This window comes from Bos taurus, chromosome 15 (genome assembly GCF_002263795.3).
Source record: "Bos taurus isolate L1 Dominette 01449 registration number 42190680 breed Hereford chromosome 15, ARS-UCD2.0, whole genome shotgun sequence".
NCBI lineage: Eukaryota > Metazoa > Chordata > Mammalia > Artiodactyla > Bovidae > Bos > Bos taurus.
Genome location: NC_037342.1, coordinates 30,041,631 through 30,049,426, shown reverse-complemented (window position 1 = coordinate 30,049,426; position 7,796 = coordinate 30,041,631). Strand labels below are relative to the sequence as shown.

The 7,796-nt window shown below is 55.1% G+C and overlaps 1 long non-coding RNA gene across 4 annotated transcripts in view; it reads right to left on the bottom strand.

Annotated features, from left to right (window-relative positions):
• Positions 1-3,810: 3,810 nt before the first annotated feature.
• Positions 3,811-7,796, bottom strand: part of LOC101903835 (uncharacterized) — a 101,734-nt gene continuing 97,748 nt past the window's right edge. For 2 of the 4 annotated variants that reach the window (XR_009490644.1, XR_009490646.1), the window contains exons 4-7: positions 6,640-6,703; positions 5,755-5,955; positions 5,199-5,492; positions 3,811-4,081 (exon numbers count right to left, since the gene is read on the bottom strand). This is a non-coding gene — a long non-coding RNA (uncharacterized lncRNA). Of the gene's footprint in view, positions 4,082-5,198; positions 5,493-5,754; positions 6,704-7,796 lie in introns of all 4 variants that reach the window. The other 2 variants (XR_009490643.1, XR_009490645.1) reach the window with 1 other exon arrangement.

Sequence of the window (7,796 nt, the reverse complement as noted above, 5' to 3'; positions counted from 1 at the left end):
TAAGCTTTGTTAGTAGCAAGAGCAGAGACACTGCAGGAAGAAGGGGCTTCCCTTCCAGGCCCCTGCAGTGAGGCATCGACAGCGTACCTTCCCTGGGCAAGCCCAAAGGCAGCTTCCCAGGGAGTCCTGCCAGCATGGCACCTCGCCAAGTCTTCTGCCATCCCAGGGGCCTCGCCGTGACTCCCTTAGCCCGGTGGTGACATCATCAGCCCTGGTTGCGTGTAGGTGGTGTAGGTGGGGGAGGCTCTTCCGGGTTGGTTCCTTCCTTCAACCTCTGCCTCAGCCCCAGAGGCAGTGGCCACTCCCCACATCTGCTATTCCCATGTTTCTTTAGAGTAAGCAAATCAGTCTCCTATTAAAACAGACAGTAGGTAACCCTTAGTAAGTCAGCCCCTATTCCAGTCAGTAACTCTTTATACCAAACCTTTCCTGTTCAATTACTGTGTAGCTTCTATCTTCAGATTGGACGGTGAGGTAATGGGTTGACTGGTGAGTTGGTTGATAGGCTAGTTAGTGGGGTGGTAGAATGGTGGAAGAGCAGCTTAGTTGGCAGACGGGTTGGTGGGTTTTCTGGTTGGTGGGTTGGTTGGTAGCTGCTTAGAGGGTTGTCAGGGTGGTGTAATGGCACCAGGTACAGTAGGTGATGTGCTGGCTGGTGGTTCTTGGATTGGTTAGTGAGGTGATGGCTTAATTGGCAAGTTGGCAGATTCTGGTGGCTGATGGGTTAGTTGGAGGGTTGGTGCTTTAGGACATGGGGTTAGCACCACGTCATAGGAAAGGACAAGACCAGAGGAAGCCCCTACAGTGAGCCTCAGCCTCTATTTCTGTCCCACCCGCAAGGGCCCATTCTGCCCCCAAGCTGGAATCCTCACAGCTATGCCATGCCTACTGGACCACGTCCACTCACAGAAGCAGAGGCTGAGGAGGGGGCATCTGGGGAACGTGGAGAATGGCCCGAGAGGACCAGCTCAGGCTGGCCCTTTACCACGCTTGCCCTGCAGTCCCTGACAAGGCCTCCGAGGGACCACCTGACTACCCAGCACCTGTGGGTCCTTCCAGGAAGGGGATTTGAATGCCCTGTCCTTCAGGATGAATCTGTGCTTCTGCCCCATGAGATCTCCTGAGACGCTGACCCCAGGCACGGACTTCCTTTAGGTGCTGGACGACCCCCGGCCCCAGCAGCCTGGGAGTCTCTGCTGTTTCTTCCTCCTCCCTTCTGCCCACCAGGACCTCCGACCCCTGCCAGTCCCTGTCACCCTCCATCCTCAGCGCTCCCTCTGCCCCACGATCCCCCCACACCCCACCCTCCACCCACCCCCACCCCCCCCCACCCCTGCCTGGCCTTGAGGCTTGGACTGGAACTCAAAAGGCCTTGGTTCCTCCTCACCACTCCCCAGCCACCTCTCTGGACCCCACCCTAGTGACTCTTAGGTGGCATGGCCCACACCCCAGCCAGAGGCACCAAGACATTTCTAAATTTTCTTCTAATATTTTGAGAATCAGAGAAAAGAAGATTTCAGAAGGAAATTGCTTTCTCCCCTGCTCAGCCCAGATGGGCTATTTTTTTACTTGTCTTTTCCCCCGCCACTTACAATCTCAATAAAAAATGAAATCATGTCTAAAGCTTTCCCCTGGGTCAGGGCCAGTCTCTAGCCCTCCTGAGCCTGGGAGGCATCAGAGAAGGCCATGCCCCAGGGGGCAGGGGGCAGGCACACCACTTCCAGTCCTGCGGAAAGGCTCTATTCTAGCCACCCACTGCCCCTGAGCCCAGAGCAAAGCCCTGGGAGCTGCAGGAGGAGGGTGCATGGGGTCGCTCACACAGCAGCAGAGAGTGGGCTGGGTTGGGGCAAAGCTGTGAAGGGGAAGGTTCGCTGTGACTCCTGAAGTCCCCTCCCCAGCCCCATCTGTAACCTCATACTCGGACCTACCACCGCCCCTGCCGGCCCCCTTCCCTCCCTCCTGGTCTCAGGTCAGGAGCAAAGCCTCTGATTCCTTACATCACTTCAAGAGTGATGGCCACCTGAGCCAGGCTCTGAAGGCCAGTATCCAAGCCGGGAGGCCAAGGTCCAGCCCAGCTCGGAAAGTCACTTCCCCTCTCATGACCTCAGTCTTCTTCCCCAGCAGGGGCGTGGTGAACCCTGCACTGCCGGCTCAGAATTGAGGGCAGCCTTGATGCAGTGATGTGTGACCAGCACCTTGCAAAGTGACAGCCTCCTGTTTCTCGACCACGCAGGCCATGCCGCACACCACGCTGACTGTCTTAAACACTTGGTCTTGTTTCGTGTTCAAAAGAACCCTAGAGGGATTTCCCTGATGGTCCAGAGGCTAAGACTCCACACTCCCAATTCCTGGTCAGGAACTATTAATAGATCCCACATCTGCAACTAAGAGTTCACAAGCCACAACTAAAGAATCTACATGTAGCAACTAAGACCAGGTGAAGCCAAATATTTAAAAATAAATATTGGAAGAAAAAAAAGAAGCCCACATCTGGATCTGTTATCTCATCAAAAGAAAAAGAATCAAGGCTCAGAGAGGCCAGGGAGCTGCCCAAGGCCACACAGCAGACGAGGTGAAGCGTTAGACCTCAAGTCCCTGTTCTTAACCTTCACACGGTCTTGTCTGGTGCTATTTTGAGTTTCTTCATTGGAGCTTTGGGAGCTTTGGAAGAACTATCATTCAAAGAAATAAGCAGAGAAGGAATTTTAGGCTATGCATGTAAGAAAGAGATACAGGGGTGGGAAGAACCTTCTAGAGTGTCACAAATGATAATAATAGTGGCTACCACTTACTGAGTACTTACTGTATGCAGACATTCTGCTGAATTTTTAGGTAATCTTAATCTTTACAACAACTCTGTGAGAAGCCTTATCCCCAGTGTGCAGATGCTAACACTGAGGCACAGAGAAGTTACTTAACTTGTTTAGAGGTACGTAACTATTAGCAGTGACCTCTTAGAGCCTCAGCAATCGCACCGAGGAAGTTGCTACCCCTACTGAGGCTTCCCTTCTGAGACCACAGGGTATGTTAGGGGCAGGAGGCTAAGGGTCAGGGTGAGACCCTCCAAACAAGAGCCCACAGTGAGGGTGCCTTTGCCTCTGGTTTTCAGGCCAAAGTCCCCTTCTCTCTTGGTCACACCCCTGCCCAACCCCCAAGAGTCTAGTTTAGTTGTTCAAAGCTGCAGTGATGATGGAGAGAAGCTGTGGTTCAAGACTGAGAGACACAGGCACATCTGTGACCCATTGGCCAGCATCCCACCCCCCCCCAGCCAAAGCCTCCTCATCGTCCCCTGAATGTCCCCCACCTCTGGCCCTCTGTGCCAATTGCTCAAGCCCATCTATCCCTTCTCCTGTCCCCAAACTTCAGATGCAGAGGTCACGCCAGCCCCGGTGATGCTAAGAGGGGGCCAAGGACAAATGGTCCATGATTTGATCCCGGAATGAGGCTGTGAAGCCCAAGACTGGCCAGCGGGGGCTTGGGAGGGGGAGTTTATCAGGAGACAGCAGGCTGGTGATGAAATACACCAGGGCCAAGTGATCACTGGGCTGTGGCTGAGCAGATCAGATTGACTCTTAAAGAGGGCCTGTCAGGAGGGCTGGCAGGCACTACCCTCCTCCGGCACAGGAGGTTTGTCACTTCAGCTTCCTCCCTCTGGGGAGTCCTGTCTCCTCTTGGCCCCTTCTCTCCAGGGAGAGCCAGCCCCGCCCCACCCCACACACACACATATGCGCACTCATCCCTAAGCAGTAATCTATGTACATCTTGCTGCCAAAAGAGTCTGAAGTAGTTTATAAGAATGCGTAAATAAGATTTAACGTACAAATGATTTATTTCATCAAAGCGAAAGAGTAGCGGGGCCCCATCTTCAGCCATGCCAGTGAGAAGGCAGGTCCAGAAGGGACTGAAGGAAGCAGGCAGCAGAGCCACAGAGCTAGAGGTGAAGATGCCAGAGACAGAGAGCCAGAGAGGTGCAGAAGAGGGACCAGGAGGAAGCACTGGTCCCCAGCCAGCCACCTCCTGGTGTCCTGAGCCGGCCCACCAGACACCACACAGACCTGGGAAGACCGTCCCTTTTCTGAATCTGAAAAGATCAGAAACAAGATTCAGGGAGAAGAAAAGTAGAATAACAAAGAGAGATCAAAGGGGCAGTTTTAGTACTCAGAAAATTCACAAACTTAGCTCTGGGCTTGGGGGCAGCCAAAGCAGAAAGGAAAACAGTGACAACCCCCGCAGGGACCCTGAAGATGAATACTCAGCACTAGAAAACAAACATGCCCACCCAATTTGTCCCTTACCACTCCCACAACACCTTGGACAGGCCTGACACACTGTGGGTTCTCCATAAATACACTGAATAAGTGAATGAGTGAACATCAGTTTCTCAACACAGGCTAACGTTTTCCCAGTGCATAGGTCTAAGAGAAAAATTATCGTCTGTGGGCCATCCTAAGTGGGCCATGGAATACTCTTGGGGGGAATTCATTCATTCCTTCACTCACTCATTCACTCACTTGTTTACCCACTTACTTGTTCATTCATCCATTCACTTAAATCATTTATTCACTGACACATTTGTTCATTTATGCACTCATTCATTCACTCACACATTCATTCATTGAGACTCCACAACATTTATTGAGCCCTTCCTAGGGAGCACTACTCTGAGATGAATCTGTGAATGAAATATTAGTGTTTCCTGCCCTCAGGGAGCTTTTACTGTGTGAGCGTAGATAACTGAGTAACCAGCATGTTAGATGCTGGGGGGAAAATTCAAAGTACATTGTTGAGGGGTGGGGCTGAGTGACACTTGGGCAGAGACCTGAAGGAGGTGACAGTGAGCCAGGAGGACACCTGGGAAAGAAAAGGCACAGAGGCCCCGGGGAGCCTGCTGGCCTGTGTGGTCATGCCGCTGGCACAGGCGAGCCAGGCACGGCCAGGTGGGCTCACAGCAGCTGTGCTGAGCACAGACTGCAGGGGACATGGGAGGGAGTGGAGACCAGGTGGAGGGGCATGGGCAGGGTGGCAGCTGACAGTCAAAGAGGCTGGATTTCAGCAGTACTGGGGGGCCTAGGGGGCAGGCACTCCTGATGGATCAGGTATGGGGGGTGAGGAAAGGAGGGGAGTGGGACGCCCCACCTGGCCCTCATGGAGGGAGGGGGAGTTTGGTGCCAGACACAGCAATTCCCCCAGGGGCTCACCTCAGCAGGCACCCTCAACCCCAGTCCCAACACAGAAATGAAGAGCTGGCCACCAGCCTGAGAAAGGACCACAGTCTGCCCAAAGTCCTCCTGAGAGTAACTGCTTCCATCCCAGCTCCACACTCTGCCAGGACCCCCCTGGCAGAGCACAGCGCATTCCTCTGTGACCTCAAGTGGACGAGATGAGATGGGCTGGGGGCTGGCCGGAGGGATGTGTGCTCCTGAACACCCACGCTGCTTCCTTTATCCACCTGTCTAGGCCTGGGAGGTGGGAAAAAACCAACGACACCTGGTCTAGGAGGAAAATGAAGAAAGAAAAGATGAGGTAGAAATAGCAGCACTTGCTGGGTGCCAGGATCTGTGCCAGGCTCGGCCCTCATCCCCCATCCTGACAGCCACCCAGCCACACAGGGACAAGACTGTCATGCCAGCTGCAGCGCCCCTCCTCCCCCACACACACCCCAGGACACGTCTCCCTCGACCCCATGGGGCCCTGAGCCAGACGCTCCCTCCAGGCCTGGCCCCTCTGCCGGCGCCGCCTCTCCAGCTCACTTACTCAGAAGGGCGGCTTCTTGCGCAGACTCTGGAGTCCACGATGGCACGGCGGGCAAGCTGAAGGCAGCGTGGACATCTGTGATGACGCCCTGGGTCAGGCCAGCGTGGCCCAGCTCTCCGGGTCCTAGAGCCGGTGAGAAGCAGGGAGGAGGGAGCGGGATGCTGGCAGGCGAAGCAAGGATGAAATATTGATGCTCGCGTCCTGGTAAAGCAGAGAACGCCGCTTGTCCATGAATAAAAGATGGGCCAGAGGAGCAGGCCGGGCAGCAGATTAATTAATCTAAGTGAGCGCTCTGCCTTGTGCCATGGGGGAGGGGGCGGCGGAGTAAAGAGCCCCGCAGTCCCGGGGAGGGGGGCCAGCAGAAGTCCTCTGTGCCAGGCAGGCAGCTGGTTTTAGCAAGGACACGAGCAGAGCATCCGTGCCAGGCCCAGATGGGCAGGAAGAGGGACAGAAGCAACCGGACCGTCCAGCACCGGCCTGGCCTCTCTGCCCCACACCCGCGGGGGACCATGAGAGAAGGCAGCTCCCAGGGCAGGTGTGGGGTCTCTGAGGTTGGTTGTGGGGGAGAACCTGGGACTCCTTGGTCTTTCCTGCTGCCTCAATTTCTTCCTTGGGGAAGGGAGGGAAAAGGTCAGAGGCAGGAGGTCTAAGATTTGGCAGAGAAAGTTGGGCCCAGGCTGGCATCGCTCCGAGAGAGGTGGGCAGGGATGGAGGACCGTGAGGTCCAAGGCCGGGGAAAGGGTTGGACGGTGCTATAGCTGTAACCGCCCTTGGAAATGCTAAACCCAAGATCCCCGCAGCTTCTTGCCTTCAACATAAGGTGGCAAATGTGTTCATGGAGAGAGAGGCTTACAGCCTTCTCTGAGGTGGCGGCGGTGGTTTTACCAAGGATGGCGCTCACGACCTCCGCTTGTATTTGTCTTCCTGTTTCAGTCCTCACCCCAGGGTCCTGCAGGAGAACGTTCCTTCCGGGATCTGAAGTGTCCTAACGACACCCCCAGGAGAAGCTCCCCAACCTGACGGTGGCTCCTTCCCCCACCCACCAACCTCAGTGGAACCAGGGTGCCTCTTGCTGGGGTCGTCACCCTGGTCTGCTCTGTGTCTGCAGACAGCAGGACTGTCCCTGGAACTGTTCCCTGGGCAATTCATCATGAGCTGCCCGCTGACACCTCCTGTGCCCTGTCTCATATTTGTTATTTAAAATTTTTTTCACCTAGGTTTAGTCCTGTATCCTTCTGATCCCCATAGTGCCTCAAAGCTCTATACAGGCTCACCAGAGGCACATCACACGGATGTTAGAGTAAGTGAATGAACAACAGCGGTCCAGCCACCTGCCCTCGTCCTGGTCTGATCTCTGTGCCTGGACCTCACACTCCTGCCTTTAAGACAGGAACTAGTCCTTACTGAGGGCACCTGTCTAAGTCAGCCCAGAACCAGGCAGGTGTTTTCCAAGCACCAAACCTTCCCCACCATGAGGCAGGGCACATCTCTCCCATTGGACAGATGGTAAAACTGAGGCTCAGTTCTTGGCAAGGTCGTCCCACTGGCAAGTGGCAGAGCCAGGAATGGGCCCTGATCTCAGCCTAGGGTCCTTGCTTGTGTCTCCACATGCTGATGGTGAGACGCAGCAGGCACGCAGAGCAGAGGGGACTTTGCTTCACCGCGGGCCCCCCACCCTTTCCCTCCCCCTGCCCCACCCCCTTCCCCTGCCCCTGCAGCTGCTGAAGAGGGTGGGAGCTGGACGGAGCCCAAGTGTCAAGGCTCTGGAACTGCTGGACATATCCCATGGCCAAAAGCAGAGAGGAGACAGGTGGAGAAACCCCACCCCTCTCCCAGGACCCCCTGAATGATTCCCCAGGGTCTAACCACATCCACCCAGCTGCCAGAGCCTGGCTGCCAGATCCTGACACTTCACCACCACCTGGGGAGCTGAGGTTGGACCAGGGCTGGTGATCTTCATCACACCGGAAATAATCACAGGTTCACAGGAATCTTGACAGGGGACGAAAAGTGGCAGAAGAGACCTGGGAGCCACATTCATT